The following is a 19639-nucleotide window of genomic DNA, read 5'->3' on the forward strand; positions in this document are numbered from 1 at the left end:
TTATTCACAGCAAGCCTAGAGTTGGTGTCATTATGAAAAATTCTTCCTTAATAGATACTCTAAGCAGGAATAATAGATCTAAAAGAAAGGAAACAGGAGTTACAAAGAACACTGCATGTTGCCAGTGACAAATTACATTTGCAAAAGTGAGAAGCAGCACCATTGAAAATTGAGAATTAGTTCAGCAGTAAATGAAAGGCTTCATCAGTGTAGTTCTGAGTCAGTATTCAAAAGAATGATATTTATGTTAGGTGTGTGCTGAGTTATTTTTTAATTTTCAAAATAAGTACTACTTTGCATATTCATCTGGTCTTTATTCTTTCATTGTCATACTTTTGTACACCATACAATTTTAATTTTGTGTAGCATTTTAATGATTAAGTTGTATAATATAATTTGACATGAGACACTAATGCAATGTCCTTTGTTATCTGAAGTTTGTAACATTTCATTAGTTCCTACAGAAGTTTGTAAATTGCTTCATCCTCTTATACTATCAAAAAATTTAATCAATAAAACAGGTAGTACAAGTGGTATTCACAGTAGTTAAAAAGTAAAGAAAATTGTAAGTATTGGTATAACTAAATCAAGTGTATAATATATGCCATAATTATCAATTAATACATTACCATTAGAGATAGAGTGTTTAACAATTTTAAATAAGCCACTTTGTTTTAAATGTTTATTTTCAGTTCTTTATGGCTTTCATTAAGCCAGACTTTTTTCACCCTAAGGTTGAGAGTGTGAATAAAATCAAATATATTTAATATAATCTTGTAGTAAAAAAAGTATTTATGTGGAAAGAAGGAACTTGAAGCAGAGTAAAACTGATATGTTTACTTCTACTGTACCCACAAAGAAATAGCTATCTTCATGTGATTCCTTTAGGATTCTGAAAGCCCCATGCTAAAGGAAAATCATAACAACATCCTATTTTTTTATCAGCACATTTTAAAGGGAATTAGTATTATAAGAAAAACATTAAAAGTTTGATGAACATATTTTCATCCTTTCTTCTGTTACTAATAATGTTTTGGAGTCCAAGAAACTTTTAATTTATGGTCTTAAATATTCATCAATTATTTTATAAATATACCAAACAGCACATAGCTTAAACACATCAGCTTATTTTGATCTTAACATACCATCTGCAGGCACTTTCTTTCTTTTTTTTTCCTTAAAAAAGCAAAATAATAACTTTATAACAATGATTCAGAACATATAATTAAAAATATGAAGACTTTAAATATTTAAAGAATATCAATTCAAACAGAATCAGATCAAAATAACTGACATCTTATCCTTGTAAAAAAGGCTGTAATTCAAATCTCTCTCTCTCTCTCTCTCTCTCTCTCTCTCTCTCCCTCTCTCTCACAGATAATCCCTAAGGAATATTGTAACATTAATTACATTAAAATGTTTTTTTTTTTTTTTTTTTTTTTTTTTTGCGGTGCTGGGGATCGAACCCAGGGCCACTGAGCTATCTCCCCAGCCCTTAAAATGTTCTTTTAATGAGTAAGAAACAATTTAAAAGGCAGTGTGTATCTCCACAGGTTGCACCTTATCAACTCTCAAAGCATAAATGTTGAAATTCCTCCTTTCAGTTTCTGAGATTTGAAGTTCTGTTTTCTTTTCCCATTGATTTGTATAGTTGAGTCATCTTATTCCTATGAAAACAGATACAGATATTTAAATATTGAGTTAAAATATGCACTGGTCCCAGTGGTGTGCTGAGTGGATAGTTTAGGGTGGAAAATTTAAAATATCTTTGTCCAGTTCTATTTTAATTTCTTAGCTTATATTTCCCCAAATCATGAATGGAGAAAATCTCAAAAGTTCTTTCATTCTTTGTCACCTGGGCCTTAGCCACAGGTAATGTACATCCTTTCCTCTGGCAGGGAAGCATTGTGGTGGGAAAGCAAGGGAAATGCAAAGATCACCAAGGGCACCCCAGACAGATGACAGGTCCTGCCAGTGTGAGAGGCTGCACACTGCACATCTCCCTGACCCTTTGGGTTGCACTGTGGGCTTGCAGGGAATCCATGATACTGGACAGAGGGCACTGGGCAGTCTTTTTGCTACATCACATACCCTTGAAAGTAGGTGAGGGCTTGGGTACATTGTCAGAAAGCAGATTGGGATCATGTTATTTCAAGCCAGTAAGTATAAAAACACAGTGTGTCAATTGGGCAGTCATTTCTTTCTTTCTTTCTTTCTTTCTTTCTTTCTTTCTTTCTTTCTTTCTTTCTTTCTTTCTTTTAACAGAGAGAAACATGTAAAAAGTGGATTTTTTGGACTAACTCAGAGACAGAATTTCCTAGCTACAGTGACCGAACTTGACATACCTAATCAAATTGTTGTGAACTAGAAGCAGGGTTCTTCAAGTCTTTCCCTTCCAGGGGATTGTTCCTTGACCACCCCCTACCCCCAAACTTTTGAATCATAGATGCCTTCAGAAAAGCAGGTTCTTGGAGTACTCATTTTACCTTATTTTTCCATAGATGTTATCAAAATATCCAGGGAGTTAAAAGTGCTATGAAAATGCACTGTGGAATTCCACTCCCTTAAAATGTCTTGTCACTCCAACACTGGTCACCCTGTAAGACCATCTGTGCCATTTAGACTTTCTACAAAAACAAGGACAGTGGAGATAGATCCCCAGATGGATGTGTCTTTTAAAAAAAATTAAGTTCTTCTGATTACTTGTCAAATCAAGCTTTCTGACAATCAGTATGGATTTGTCTCTATAGTATCACTACCCCTGCTCCATGTGTAGATTTTCCTGTTTAGAAATAAGAGGAATAACTTAGCATCTTGTTGACGTCAAAGGTCTCAAGCAAGTATCTGTATTGCTCAGTAGGAAGTTCAGTGTTATGGATGTAATTGCCTAATGACAGATAGGACAGGATGAAGAAACTAAAGATCATTTCCAATGCTTTGGCAACTTCAGTTGGTCTTAATAGGCACAAGGAAAATTCCTAGTTATCTAGTGACTCTCTTTTTCTCCACTTTGTAAAGGATGGTATTGAAACAATTAGTTGGCAGTATGGTGTTAGTCTTCTTAAGAAAAATTTGGAACATGAAAAAAAAATACTCTTGGTCAGCAGAATTTGGACTTGGTAACTCAACTTCTCCAAAAATACCCTTTCATAATGTGCAAACTGCCTTGAAGTCTTCTTAGAGTTTCTGTTTATTCAAAGGTTTCGGGTTTACCCTGAGTTTGGGTTTCTAGTTTCATGTTCAGAGTGTCCATGTGCTGGCTGTTATATACTTGACTTGGCACAGATTATAAGAGTCATTGTAACTACTTTAATTCTTTTTATTAATTTTTCTAAACTAGCTTGAATCATATGGTGCATTTTTACATAATTATGGTACAAGTGAAAGCCTTGGGGGAAAAGTATAACCACTATACTATCAAAGCAGAATAAATATTTGCAGTAGAATTCTGCCATAACTTAATATTTTGCATATGAGCCCCTGTACAAAATCAGAGTTATTCCCAGGGTTTATTCCAAAAGAACAAGTCTGTGGCCCACTCCTAGATGGCCATAGATGATGATGGATCAGAAAAAGGTCAGCTTGAATTGCAAAACCAAGAATAATGACAGACAGAACTAAAAAGGTAGAATAACAGTACAACCAGAGTTCTAAAAGCAATTGTGTACTTGCTGCATGGCCGTGAGATTGGACCCGACGTGGTTCTCTGCCTACTCACTCCACCAGTGCTGGTATTCAGCTGCCTCGCATGTTGGAAGTTTTCCCCAACCATCCAAGTGAGCATTTTATAATCGAGCTGTGTAAGTGTTTGGATGCCAGTGAGCTGAGTGCCAGTAGTAACTGAAACTTTCTAATTTTATTTATTTTACTCCTCTGTGAAGCACAGGCCATGTCACATAAAAGGAAGCCAGGCTTGTGTACACTTTTTTTTTTTTTTTTTTGTGGTGCTGGGGATCGAACTCAGGGACTTGTGCTTGCAATGCAAGCACTCTGCCGACTGAGCTATCTCCCCAGCCCTTGGGTACACTTTGATCGTCTGGTTTATGGTATTTATCTGAAAGTTGATTGCAGGAGCCTGTAATGTTAGAACAGGGGTTTGCAGGTTAATACCTGTGGGCCCAATGCTGCACCTCACATCACTACCATCTGCCCTCATTCAGCACCACCTCCCATTACTGTAGTCTAATCTGTGTTTCTGGGCCTCAAACCTCCTACTTGCGATGCACTGTGTCAGTGTGATGTGCAAAAACCCAGACTCTTACCACCTACAATTGCTCTTTGTATGAACTGTCTACTTCTGGCAAAGACCCCATTCCCACATTGGCACACCTTCAGGACAATGTCCGTCTGATGTACCAATCATTTAAAGGCCTGGTAATGACATGGAGCATTGAAACTGGCATCAAAGGATCTAAACTCCAGGCTGGGAAAGGAGTCATGGTCACAAAGCTAAGACACAGTAGGTGTGAAGCAAAGGGAAGGATACATTTCAGTTCCCTAAACTGCAAATAACTGATAAACTACAATGGACCTCAGTCATGACACATTAAATAGGCAGGTATCTGTCATGGGAAATTGAGGGGTGGAGGTGTGAATTTGGGGTCAAAGATACAGTATCTCAGTACATTATTTAACTCTTCCAAATCTTCATTTCTCATTTATATAAATGAGGTTATGACATTAAACACTATTGTACTGTCATGATAAATTCAGCTGAACAAGAAATAGTAAAAACTATGTGAGTGAGAGAAACCATGTGCCTACCTGTACAGGAACTCCACAAGAAATGGAAGACAAATGTCCCTTATCTGCAATTCTTGGGACCCAGAGTGTTTCAGATTTCAGATTTTTTGAGATTTTGGAATATTTGCAGATACATAATGAGATATCTTGGGAATGGGACTCAAAGTTCTCAATTATAAAATCCATTTATATTTCATATGAATTTACACACATACCCTGAGGTAATTTTATGTGATACTTTCAATGCATCTGCATTTTGACTGTGACCCATCACATGAGGTCAGGTGTGGGATTTTTCATGTCACAGTTCAAAAGTTTTGTTTTTTTTTTTTTTGGATCATTTCAGATTTCAGATTCTTGGATTAGGGATGCTCAACCTGAATAAGAAATGGGTCTTATTGATGTGTTTGGCCTGTGCTTTGGGGGAAGGAAGAGTGTTCTATGAGGGATACAGAGTGTCAGTATAGAAATTGGTAATCAAGTATCAAAAGGTGGTGCTGTCCTTGTCCCTTTAGGACTTCAGAAATAGGGATGGACCTAGCCCAGGACTGGAACAGGGGTCAATACTTTACTGATATCAAGCTTCCATCATTAATTGTAGTTTTCCTAGTGAAGGATAAATCACAATGTTGTGCACTGGCCCTGTTTTCCTTAGAATGTATTTATGATTTTTGTGAGAATTGGTCAGGTTAAAATATGAAGTCATATATTCCTAGATGACTGTGACTGAGCCCTTATGCAAAAATGCTTTCTTATTTTTAAATCCCTTTGTAAAGGACTGACAAAAAATACCTTTTTTCACCACACCTTGATTCCTTTCTAACTTCCTACCTACTCAGTTATTTGAAGGTGAAAACAAACAGGGTTTTCAAAAGTCCTCCCCTTGCCTTTATGGAGCCTGCTCACTAAGTCCACAGTGCTCCTCTGCATCTCTAAACATGGGCCATTTCTTCAGAAAACAAGGACTTGTGCAGTAAATACCACCATCTCCTGCCCACTCCATGGTCATTTGAGGCTAAATGTCTGACATAGAGAGTCTGAGACTAAAAAACTGTTTTGTTCCTGCCACCACAGCTCAGGAGCTGTGAATCATCACTAGCAAGGCACTGTTTGTCTGTTTGATTTCTTCCATCACCAAAGTGATAAACAGCAGTGTGTGCCATCCTTCCCTGACCTAGCAAAATACAATTTTGCTTTATCAGAATCCTTCTTCTGCAACCCTCAGCAGAAGGTTGTTCATTTGGCTTCCAGAGAGAAATCTGACAAATCTACAACAATTATAATTATCACAGTGAAGTCAATTAATTTCTTTCTTCCCAGCAAAACTGTAAGTGCCTGGAGGACAGGAATTGATGACTTGTGCACTGTTTACCAGGCTCTTTATAGTGACTGCAAGTCCAGTCTTTCCTCCCTGGATCTTCCCTCCTGCCTCAGGGTCTTTGAACTAGCTTTTCCCTTGCTCTTTCCTTTTCACTGACACCCACTTAGCATTTCATATCCCCCTTGCCTGCCGTAGTTTTCCTTCTTTGCATTTTTACTACTATTAAACATACTATATTTTTTGCATGATTTGTTCAGGTGTCTCCCTCACTAGAATGTTAGTCCCGAGGTGGTCAGGATTCTTGTCTGTTGTGTTACATGCTGTGTTCTAGCACCATGAACAGTACCTAGAAGACAGGAGTCTCTTCACAGAAAACCCCACACATGAGTGAATAGCCATCATTCTGAGCTCAGGCACCCATTCACCTGCTAAGATGGTTGTGGATACAGAATCCATCAGGTGTCTTGAATCACAGTCTCAGCCCCCTGGAAGGTTTCAGGCCAAATACCCAGAGTAGGTATCCTTTAGACATCTCAAGTCCTACCAATTGCAGATTAATGCATAAAATGTGCTGGACTGGCCCCTAAAAATGTGACTGCAGTCCCTAGACTTAGATAGTCTAAGTAGTGATTTCATCTTCAGACAGTCCTATCACATAGTTATTGGAAATTTATTTCAAAGTACTTTGGAATGTTACCTTTTGGAATAAGAACTTACTTTCCCTTAGAATCCTATGTATTCTGCCCTCAAAGTAGTAAATATGCAGTTAGAGATTCTAGGAATATAATTTGGCACTTGGAAATAGACTCAGGTTCCATTTTGGTCTTCTGGGTCTGTAGAATCTTCCAATAACTTTAAACTTTGTGGCTGTTGTTCTTTTCAAGAATCCAGTGCTCTTTCTGCTTAAAGTCAGGGATTCTTAAACCAGGTCTTTCTCTCTTTCTTCAGTTATCTAATTGTCTGGTTTAAAAAAAAAATGGAGACTAAAAAATGACCAAACCCAGAAAGCAAAAATAAAAACCTAAAATTAGGCTTCTAAGAAGACAAACCAAAAGTTTAGTGACTTCCAAAAAAGTGGGAGGAGAAAAATTCATCTTCTTGCTGGACACTGAGTTTCAGAATGTATGGATGGAAGTAAGGTACTTGCCATTCTAATTTGAGAGTGAGCACACTCATTAACACATTTTGCAGCTCTTTTGTGAAATATTGCAATATCTTTATATTCTCCATTCTTCCAGGAATTAAATTTTAATAGATAATCATCAAAAGGGCAATATTACTGTTTCTCATTAATTTTTTTTGGAGATTTTAAAGAGCATTAACATTTTCACCATTTTTGCCAGCTCAAGGACTTACAGAATAAATCCTCAGTATGTAATTTATATATTTAAAGTTTGTGCAGTACAGTATTTTTTCTATCATTTATAAGTGAATTAACAACTTTAAAATCATGTTTTACAAAGAGTTTAATTTTTTTCATTCTTGAAGATACCAATTAGGCTCTTTCAAAAATGTTCTTGATTTTCAAATCTCTTTTCATTAAAATGATTTTACAAAATTCTGATAAAGAAATAAAATTTCCTTTTAGCAATCATACCAAACTTGCTTTAATTAAGTCACCATGGGGTGAGTTTGCTCCCAACAGGTTAAAGCCTAAAGCTGTTGACAGTTAATTACAGCTAAACAAGATATTGAATAATTCTTCCAGTGAGGGTCTGGGCCAGGAACAATAAGTTTTAAATAAAGCTAGTAGGAGAAAACAAATACAGGGTAGAGAAGAATAAGGGGAACAGTGGAACCATCAACAGTGGTAGAAGAAAACTGGGTCCTCTGTTAGTGAAAATTTACAACTAAATTAGTTTAAGAGAAGCCATCACCATACTCTGCTCTTCCAAACAACTCCTCCCACTGCAGGGGACTTCTAGGTCAACTTTGGTTCCTTGGATTAAATTCTTTTTAACATATCTTTTCCCACTTTAGTTATTTAACTCCCTCCCCTTAGTTCATTCTCCTAAAAGAGAGAAAAATTTCTCTTTCATGGCAGTATGGCATTTTTTTTGCATCCCCCTTCCCCAACTACACACTGGAAAATAATTCACTAACAATCATAAAATTTGCATTTCTAGGTGAAGATCAGAAATGTCTTCTCCCAATTTAGTGCAACTTTTTAAAACTAGAATGAGCATGCTGTTGCAAACACAAACGATGGTCATTGTCTCCTAAAACAAGATTAAATTGTTAACTCTGAGAGGTTCCCCACTGTGTTTTCCAAGAATGATCTGTTTTACAAATGTTAAATTCGCAGTCACCATGTGAGGGTTCCTAGACCAGCTTTTCCTTTTTTCTTATCTGAAGTTATAGACCTCAGGAGAGTGGGGTGTGTGTTAAAAGGTCAAAGTCTTTTCCTCCTTGGAACTTGTTGCTTGCTGGAAGAGGGCTGCCTGGAAAATAGATTCTTTGGAGAGGAGGTTGTTGGGGGGGGGGTTGTCAAGATTTTAATTCTGTTAAGGAACAGCTGGTTTGAGTTTCTTTCCACTTCTATCTCCTGCTCCCTTCCTCAAATCCATGGAGACAGAATTACACAGAAGGAATTGACAACATAAAACTATACCTTCCATTACTGGAGCAGTTCATCTCTGTTACAGAGTCAGGGCTGAATGTTAAGGAGAGGCGCTGGTTTTTATGAAATTAACATATCTGAAAATGACCAGAGCCTGAATCAGAAGAACCTTTTCTAATAAGGGTATTTGCCTAGAAATTTTTTCAGTATTTTTAAACTTTTAGTTTAATGAAGGCCTCAGGGGTATTTGGAGACTAAATGTAAAAGAAGTAACATCTATGTTACTGGTTTCTGGTCTACACACTTTGTGTATCTCCAGATTAGTACTTCCTTTGCTCATTCCTCAAGTGTTTATTGGGAGCCCACTCTTAACCACAGCTATGCCAGGGGTTGGAGACAGCATGGGGTGACATGCAGAGGCTCCTGGACAAACAGGTGCATAAACATTCTCCTGAGGGCATGAGTGGGAATGGTGGTCAGGAGGAGGGAGAGACACGTGCTCCGCATTCTGGCTCCCTTGTCCCCGGGGTGCCTGCCATGCTGTACAACGAGAAGGAGTTGCGGGCGCTATCCCAGTAGTCCTCCAAATTGAGGGCGGAGCTGGGCATGGGGGGGAGGAAGAAGGGAAGCATGGCCAAGCGGGCTGGTGAAACTGGTGGTCAACTTCCTCTTCTATTCTGGATGGACGAGGCTGGGCACCTTGGAATCCTGCTGCCAGAGTCCTGCAGAGTCGGACAGGAAGAGCCCTGCGGCTTCTCCATCAGGGTCCTTGGTTCCTGGGTCTTAGGAGCTTCGCCTCATATCATCTGCGGCCACATTTCTCTTTTTAAAGAGAGCAGTAGTCATCGCCTTTAGGGTCCACCTTGATGGCTCACATCAGCAAAGACCCAGCTCCAGACAGGGTCACCTTCACAGGCTTCGTGGAGGACCCAGAGAGGAAGTACCACTTTAAGTGCTACAGTCAGGAGCAGTGTGAGTAGTGGACAGAGGCACTGCTGCGGGCCAACTTCGAGTACATGCAGAAAAACCTCATCTTCTACAGGAGCGAGATACAGAAGATGACAGGCAAGGACCTCCTGGAGCCGTTCAGCATATCCCAGGAGACCATGTTCCAGGTGAGCAGCTTGCCGAGAGATGGGCAGTAAGCTAGTGTCAGTTCCCAGCTGAATGAGCTGGAATGATCCTGAGCTGGGCCCCCTGCCCTGAGTTCCTGCCCACAACTGGGTCTGCAGTGGGAAGTGCTTTGACTTAAAGATGTCCAAAGCCCGAGGGTGGGTGGGGTGGACAGGGACTGCCTCTTGAGAAGCTGCACAGCGGTGTTCCTCCCTCCCACCTTGGTATCCACCAGATTGATCTGGCACTGCAGCGTCACATGCCCCTGCCTGGTCTCTGAGGTGCACCCATCCAGGGCCTACTGGGCACCTGACTGGCACAACCCTACTGTCCCATGCCAGCTGAACATAGGAAGGTAGGTGAAGCTGTGAATGGTGATGGGTCACCCTCAACCAGTCATGAACTTGACTCCTGCCTATGGGGCCAGACCCCAGCACTGGTCTCCAGATCGCCAAGTTCGCTTCCTTCAATAAAGGTACCTCTTTTCCAGAAAAAAAAAAAAATTCTCTTAGTCCAGCAGAGTTTTAACCCAAAGTAACAACTTGCTATTCTAAACAGTTTGCACACTGCTTAGGATTTAAAATCAGATCTGTTCAAACTAACATTGCGCTATAACAAACTCATGAATTCAATATTTAAAATGAACATGTAGTACCAATCAAAGTGTAAAAAGTAACAAAACAAAGTTTGAAAAAAATGTAAAATAACACATGGTTTGATTATTTTTACTTAGGTATTGAAGTCTCCTGTGCTTTTTTTTTTTTTAATACTGTGTAAACACACACACACATACACACACACACACACAGAATAAAACTCACATCTCTCAAAAGGCAAACTAGTAACAGATTTTTTGTCTGGGCTCCTTAGCACTCTGGCCTCAAGCTTATTGGTGTGTGACTCAACAGCAATCAGAGGTCATAATTTCATTGGCAGTCAACATCAGGTTTAATTTTTCTAGCATGTTACATTCACCAAAATGTCTGGTGTCAGTTATGCTCAGACACTGAATTAGTTTTGAGCAGTGTGATGTCTAAAGGTACCTGAGATTTATGGAACACACATGCTTTTCAATCACTTTCCTTTCTAAGCACAAAAATGTGTTTTCTGAAGCCTAATAACAGCAACCCTTGATGACATTGCTTGTTTCTTACAGAAGAGTACCCCAAGTAGGTTAAAAATGTCAATTTAGCAAGACTGCCACCTACTGATTTACATAGTAGAAAAATGCTTCAATTAAGGTGTTTTTTAAAAATACCTGTATGTGGCTTTTCAAAAAAATAGTTCTTTGGAAATTGATGTGTATCATTTTGCTTGCATTTTAGGAGCATGACCAAGTTCATAAAGATGATGCTTCTTCAGATGGTAATGGGCAGGATCTAAGGTGAGCACAATGAAATGTGAACCAATCCTCTCACTTTATATATATATATGACTTAACTGTTCATCTAATTAAGATGAATTCTCTGTTAAGTTTGGGCTTCTCTTATACCTAAATGGCGCATATAACTTTGTAACAGATGGCTTTCCTGCTGCAGCCACAAGTGCTAATTTATGGTGTCCAGGGTGGTGTGGACTGGATGAGAAAATTAATCTTCCACTACAGATGAGTAAAAGAGATCTACAGCACCTACAAAAACAATGTGGGAGGCAAGTGACCATCACCAGGACCTCAGTGTATTTCAAGTTCCAACAGTATCACTCACTGTTGGGTCACACTTTTAGGACATGATCACTTTTTAAGGTAGTTGCATCTCTCTGGCACTTATTTTGCTGTAATTTAGCGACAGAAATATCAGAATGGAGCCCACTACCCTGCTTACCTAGTGATGTGACCTGGGGGAAGTCCCTTGAATGCTCCAAAATCCAGTTGGTCTTCTAGTAATGTGGATTTAGCAACCTCAACCAAATCACAAGATGGTCTGTTCACATTCCTCCTACAGGACCAATGCTTGCCTTAGCTTGGATCTGTTCCTTGTGGTTCACAGTGGTCAGAATGGTTTTAGCATAAAAGGGAATTTAGGGTCTTAAAAATGGAAAGTATAAGGATGATGTGGGTTTCCAGCATGTCTGTATTCAGATTTTCAAGTGATATCATCAAGGCAATCTATGCTTTCCTCTAGATAGGAATCATCTGGATTGTCCCTCTCAAGAGGTGGGAAAAGGACCATCAATAGATCTAGGTCTGTATCCTACCAATTTAGCACTTTCTAGTTGAGGAAGAGCTGTCTTTCCATAGATTCAGCAAATGTCCTGCCAACAATAATTTTCACTGGCAAAACCATCATCTCACACCTATGCTGGCAGTCAGAAGGTAGGATCAGCTCTGCCAAAACTACATGGTGAGCTGAAATGGAGAAAGTAGGTGACCCAGAAAGAATGCACACTAGAAATGCAAAGTTAGTAACTGTTCCCTGCAAACTAAAAGCACATTTGTCACCTTAATGGTAATACATGAAAATGACTTTATATACTGTAAAACTTGAAGGCAATGTTGGTAGTGCTATTAAATGTTTACAAAGCCATAGAGATGCATTGGTGATAAAGTAATTCATATGTTCTTTTAAATCCACAGGTTTGCTTGGTCCAGCTAAGAGGGAAGTCTGGTTAACATTTGAGGGCTGAGATTGAAGCACTGACAGACTCCTGGTTAACTCCAGCCCTGAAAGCACTCTCCCTCATTCACTCCCAGTGAGGCACTTGTGGGGTCTCTGCTGGGACAAAGGTGCTGCTGGCTTGTTCATTTGGAGATTCATTTTTCAATGTATTTTTTTTCCTGTTCTCAAAGAACTAATTGTGTGAATATTTTAGTAACAGTTACTAAGCTCATATCTACATTGGCAAAAGTCTTGCTATATGGATTAGGAATTGTATTTCCAATAAAAAAGTATTTATACTGCAACTAAAATAAGGGAGCTATTCTTTTTTAAAATTATTTTTATTAACTATTCCTGGGTAGTAAAAGTGAAAGGCAGGTACATGAAACTTATTTTCAGAATGCTAAATATGTCAGAATACTAGAGAGATAATTTTCAAAATTGGTTTTAGACATCAAGAGAATATAAGATATAATCCATTTAGTGGTAGTCATAAAATTTTATATCACTGGCTAATATTAAGACTGAGTACTTGAGGCATAAGTAATTTCTCATCAATTCCAGATTATCATTTTGTTTTTATTATTTTAGTTACTGTCAACAGAAATATTTGTAAACTGAAAAGAGTAGCAACATAAAACTGTAAAAAACTCAACATATTTCTCTATTACTGGAAATCGGGTTTGAATTTAATTTTTAATATGTATGAACAATTGAATTTCAATTTTTTGTGGAGATACAAAAATTCAAGCTACTTAAAAGAAGGAAACAATTGGAGAAAAGACTAATATGAAAATTAATTGGACTATAAACCAATATGGAATGAATGTAGGGATACAAAGACATGTTTTTTGTTCTCAGGGAAAGCAGACATCTTAATTATAATACAGTATCATAAAATATAAATGAGCATTTGTCAGGTATCTACTAGGTGTCTAGAACTGTACTATGCATTTTACATAATTAACTCAATCTTAACTTTTTATAATGAGGTAACTAAAGTAAATCTCTCAAGTAAATAGCTGTCCAATCACAGTTCTGATTCCAAAGTGTAGACTCTTTTCCATTCCCTGGAGGTTGCTGCTGAATGCCTGAATGTGCATATGACCAAGAAAGCATTGCTTCTAGTAAGGAGGTAACAGAGGGCAACCATTAGTGAAAGCTAAAGGACAGGGTGACATTTGAGCTGGATATAGAATAACAAGAGTTTACCACACAGATGTGCTAGGACACCAGAGAGACAGAGATTAAAATGTGTTTCCTGCTAAGGTTGTGAGTGACCCTGATTGATTACTGTGCAGTACTCATGAGAAGTTGAAACTGGAGAGGTAGATTTGGGCCTAGTCTTATGGCTTTGTTTGTTACCTTAAGGAGGTAAACACTATTTTGGTTAAGTCCAGGGGAAGGGGAATAAGCATCATTGTAGGTGGCTATTTATCTCTATCTAAAAAAGGGACAAAGATGGAATTTCTGTGTGTCTAATGAGTCTTCTTGCACTTTTATACTTCTTATATTTCTCCAAAGTACATACTAATTGATCACTAAAGATGTACTTGTATAATTAATTATAGTATGACTTCCTCACCAGTCTTTAATATTCTAGAGGACTGTGTTTGTCTCTTTTGTTCATCATAGTGGCTGCAATACCCAGCATAAATAAGTACTCAAAACATGGTTTGGAATAAATAAATACATCTACTTTGAAGCTGGTATGGAATTTCTTTTAGGCACCTGGGTCAGTGGGGGCATGATTAACTGATAGGGAAATTAGGCTTAATCAAATGAATGTACTAAATAAATTGTGTAGTAAACAATTATAACCAGAAATTTTATATGCTGTCATGTTCCATAAAAAGAACAATCAGTTTATATTAACTCCTGTGTTAATCTTATTTTAATCTGTATTGATGAAGTAGAATTATTATATTTGAAAACAAATTATGGCAAAGTTTATTAGCACATGAAAGTTGGGACAAATTCCAGAGAAGCATTTAGTATACAGAATGAGGTAGTGCTGAGTCCCCAGAAGGAAATCATAAGTAGTATGTAGTAGTATGAGACTATTTTAAGTACACGCATTGGGCATAGGGGACTTTAATTCAACCTGAAAATGAAGGACTAAACTAATTCCAGTGTTTGTTTTTTCTTGCTGTACCAAAGCCAATGCCAGTTGTTTTTCTCTTACCATTCTCAATAGTCTTTGGAGCAAGTATTTTCAGAGTTTGATATATTATGAAACTTTTTTTAAAAAATTAAGTTAAAATATATTGCCAGAATTGCCTGTCTTTGTTTCATCTCAGCTTGTAAGAAAAAAAAATGAAAATATTACTGCAAAATCAGACTATTCTCTCAATTGTTAAATTGAGATTGACTAGATCCTACTTTTTAATAAACAAGTCCTTGGGAAGAGAGTATTTTACACTGTCAGTTTCAAGAAACAGGATACCATGTTGCTAAATAATTTGTAATTTTAAATCTTTTGTGCCATTTAATATACTACCAAATGACATAGAAGCACTCTTAGTTGTACAAGTGTGATTGAGTTAAATCAGAAGCATGAAGAAAGCATTTTATATCAAAGGTTCCAGTGCCATTGGTCTGGGTTACACAAACTTTACATTTTCTGTAATTTATTTTTGTTCATTAGGAAAGGAAAACTGTTTTGAAAGGATAATTCAAAGGTTTGGAAGAAAAGTGGTATATGTTGTTATAGGAGATGGTGTGGAAGAATAAGGAGCCAAAAAGGTAAGTGTAGAGGGTGCATCTTGGGTTGTTCATTTTTTCTTAGTCTTGAAAAGTAGATCATCAAAGCAAGTTCTATTTATCTGAAATAGACTATGGACATGTACAGAATTGTAAGCACTAATACAAGGGCAAAGAACTCAACATGAATAGTGATGTGCACAAGCTCAAAGGTGGTTGGTCTTCATAAAGTGTAGACTTTGGGAACAGAAAGGTAGGCTTAGTGGCACATTCATCATCCAGAAAAGAGATGACACATATGCCTGCTCAGGCCAGCACACCTTTTCTGCACCCAGGACAGACATTACCAGGTGGTTCAAACCTCATTACATGAGACTGCAGCCTGAGAACATTTCAAACACCACTTCAGAAAGTCTCTACCAGAGATTTGTTCTTCTATGGGACCTGCTGGTCCTGCCTCTCAGGGCACTTGTGAAGGACCTCACTTTAAGTTTCTTAATTCTCTGTTTTACCCTTGCACTTCATTTTGTTCTCAATCTCTTCAAATGTAATTCTCTCATTTCCTTAGCATAAGCTGTTTCTTTCTATATCTCGGTGCACTTTTGTTAGGGGAAGACCACATTCTTTCACCTGGCACACATAATCTTCACAATCTGGTTACAACATGCCATCCTCCTTCACCAACACTGCAGTGACATTCATCTGCTGACCTTCTTTGTCTTGTTACTGAGACCAATTCATAAAAATGGAGGTTTATTTGACTCACAGTTCTATGGGCTGGGAAATCAATCTTGCTACATTATAATGTGGCAGAGTGCATCACACATTGAGACATTAAATATATATGATCAAATCTCTTGTATAGCCATTAATGCTATAATGGCAGCTCTATCCTCATGACCTCATCTAATTACCTCCAAAGGCCTCACCTCCGAATACCATCAACTTATGCATTTGGGTATTTACACCCTCCTTGGACCATGCCTTATACTTTTTCTCTGTAATCTTTATCCCAGGGCCTTTCAGTCATTGTCTAACTCAGTTTTCAAAATTCATGCATTTTCTTTCCTGTATCCTCAGTGTTTAGGACTCTAATTATAGTAGTACTTGCTAGAACTGGAGTAGTAAACAACTCAGATTCTTGCTGAAGCTTAGGTTGGCTCTGCTGCTTATCCAGTCTGTTACTTTGCACAAGATTTTTAACCCACCTATTCTTCTTCCTGACCTAGCTCCCAGGCCTACTTTGAAGATTAGATTTATTTGAAGTCTGTAACTATCATAAAACAGAGCCTATTACATGTGGAGTCAGCAAGAAATTGTAGCCACCATTCTTGTTGGTGGATGTACCTCTTTCAACAACTAAATCTAAGCTTATAGGTGGAGATTTTTTTTATTAAGTCTGTCTTCAAATGTTTTTATAAGTCTTGGTAAATTTGTACTCTCTAAATATTTCCTAAGAGCATTACAAGATTAGCCAATAGCATAAATTTCCCCTCCCTTCCCTACACACTCATTCACTGGATTCAATAAATGGTACAATAATCCAGTTCTGCAATATTTCAGTGTGTACTAGAAATGGCACACAAATTTCCACATCACAGATGCAGCATTGAGAATCAAGTACGACATGTGTTCAGTCTTCTTTTAGTCCATGAAGATAATTTCATACAGCTTTGGTATTCCTGAATTTCAGTAAAAGTGTAGGTATTGGCACTAATTATGTCAATGATTTCACTGATAAGCACAATGGATACAGTATTCTAGAAGACTCACACCAATTTCCAGTCTGTTAATGCTTGATATGAAGTGGCATTTGCCATTTAAGCACTAGTTCTGACCTTCCTGCTTCACCAGTATGTGCCTTGATTGCTGTTGCATGTATGTTTTAGCCCTGTGCATCACCTTCCCCAGAATAATTTAGAATTCCCAACATTCAATCCTGGAGAGCTAAAGAGAATGTTTAGTGGAAATGGAGACTAAAACTGTCTTCCTGGGAAAGCCTCTGAAATTTCTAGTGGACCTCCTAGTGGCATGGAACAGATTTACACCTCAGATTTACACCTCTGAGCAACTGCAGAGTTGAAGAGCAGCATTTTATGCCAATATGATCCTATGCTAACTTGTGACTCTACCCTCCAGGCTGGTTCTTCTTTCTCTGCTGTTCACCAGAAGATAAATTTCAGGAGAAAGTTGCCAAAGTATGTGAAAGTGATCACCTAAAATGCAAAGAATAGAGGTAAAATTCTTTGGACCCTATCTAAAGACCTGAAAAATATGTTTTTGGAAGTTTGGCTTTGGTAAGAACAACATGGAAAACAAATTCTATGGAGAACAGTTAAAATTGCTTCCATTTGCCTTTGGATATGATATTCTTTCTTTACATGGGACACATGAGCTGCAGAAAACATTCTCTTTAAATTTTTTGATTATGAATGGTTCATCCTAGACTTTAACTTTAATATCCTGGATGACTATCAGTGATGAGTCCAAAACCATCTTTTAAGAATACTCTTTCATACCTTGATACCTGCCTCTGGTGAGTATAAAATATAAATTTTTCACAAGAAAATTCAGATATCACATTATCACTCAGAATGACTGGACTTATTTTCAAATATCACATTATTACTCAGAATGACAAGTCTTATTTTCAAATAACTTTATTTAAGGAGTATGTTCTGTCTGGTCTTTTTAGATAAAGATATAAAATAATAGATAATGAGTATCCACAACATGCAGTTCTGTAGAGAATAACTGATGGAAAATAAGTTGGAGGAAAGAATCTACAGTTCCACAACATGCCCTATAAAAGGCTACATATAAAAACTTAAGCTGTAGAAGAGTTAGTAATTATAACATGAACAAGAATTGCTAAACTCTTCATATCTCAGTTCCTCCTTTTAGGCACTCATGTCCATTGTCTCTTTAAAAGTCCTCACAATTTTATTAGGAAGGAATCCTTAGACCTGGTTTAAAGAGGAGGAAATGAAGGCACAGGAAGGAAGAATTATTTGACCAACTCACACAGCTAGTAAGTGTCCTAAGATTTGAACTTGCTTTCTCTGGGCATGAGATTTAGAAGTAAACTATGAATTTTATTTATATATCTTAAGTATTTGATTTACAGAAAAGAATTTATATCCTTTTTTATTAAAGTTTGTGTTTCTTTTTGAGAGGTGGATATATAATTAGGCTTTTAACTTTATTCATTCTGATACTTTAGTTATTGACTAGCTACTGATCAATTAAATTACTACATAGTGAACAAGAAAAGTATTGCACTTTTGTGTACTATTTTGCAAAATCAAAACATTTTGCATTTGTTCAAAATCAGTTTTAACCATGTAGCTTGCTTCTCAGTTAGAAGCATACTACAACACTCTCCTCTTTTCCCTGTACAGATGTCTTTCATCTTACATTCTTTTGCTAAAGTAAGATACTTTAAGACAGAAATGAATTTCTCAGTATTTATATGCACAAACATTCATGCAAACAGATAACACATGCACATATATGCATGACATTTATTAAATACATAGTTCAATTAATCCTAAATTTTATCACCAGATTGTAATATTTGTATATTTCACAAAGCATTTTGGTGCATGCCTGCAATCCCAGTGACACAGGAGTCTGAGACCAGAGGACTACAATTTTGTGGTCAATCTTGTCAACTTAGCAAGATTCTGTTGCAAAATAAAAAGAATCACATCTGTAACTCAGTGGTAAAGCATCCTCAGTTTCAATACCTAGCATTAAAAAATGTATATTTTATAATTTTCATATGTACTTGTATGAATACACCATAGTGTATCGCGCTCCCTCTGGCCGCAGAGAGAGACACGACAAATGTCTGAAGCTTTTGGAAGTTTATTATGCACAGTCCCTCTCCTACACTTCTCTTACTCCAGCTTCTGCGCACTCCCAGCTTTTCTTCTCTCGGCTTCTTCTTACTCCCAGCTTCCGCGCACTCCAGCTTCTCTTCTCTCGGCTTCTTCCAGCTTCCGCGCACTCCCAGCTTCCAGCTCAGCTTCAGCCTCTGCCGCTTCTACTCTCCCACCCACCAGGCTTATATACACTTCAACCAATCAGGGGAGAGTACACGAGGTAAACGCGGACAGCTGCAAGCATAGGATAGGTACACGAGGGGGGCATGCTCTAATCACATCGTTAACTAGCCAATCATTGGAATTCGCTGGTTGTTTACTGTATAGCTGGCCGCTTTTGGCTCAGCATCAGGTGCCATCTTGACCATGCCCAAGGCTGGGGGTCCTGGAAACCCCGACATATCCCCCTTCTTTACTATTAAACTAAGGCTCGGGACCGTGTCTGTCTTAGGCTGAGTGGTCAGCATATGTCCTTACCCTCATCAGAGTCTGCAGAGCATGCTGCAGCTCCTGTCTTAGGTTGGTACACAGCCACCTCCTTCATTACCCATCTTTGACTACCGGTCCAGCATCAAGAGCCATACTAATGGGGGGCTGTCGGCCTTTAGGGCGGTCATGGCCTGATGAAAGATAATTTGATCTCTCTATTGGCTAGCTCGTAGATGCATGCCAAAACAAATGAAGAGAAGGAGGCCAAGGCAGAGGAGTACCACCA

The 19639-nt window shown here is 38.0% G+C and overlaps 2 pseudogenes; both read left to right on the plus strand.

Moving 5' to 3' along the window:
* LOC124985690 (eyes absent homolog 1-like) overlaps window positions 1-19639 on the plus strand; it is a 91218-nt pseudogene that overhangs the window by 58544 nt on the left and 13035 nt on the right.
* Window positions 9162-9805, plus strand: LOC124985356 (pleckstrin homology domain-containing family J member 1-like; annotated as a pseudogene).

Source organism: Sciurus carolinensis, chromosome 5 (assembly GCF_902686445.1).
Source record: "Sciurus carolinensis chromosome 5, mSciCar1.2, whole genome shotgun sequence".
Lineage (NCBI taxonomy): Eukaryota > Metazoa > Chordata > Mammalia > Rodentia > Sciuridae > Sciurus > Sciurus carolinensis.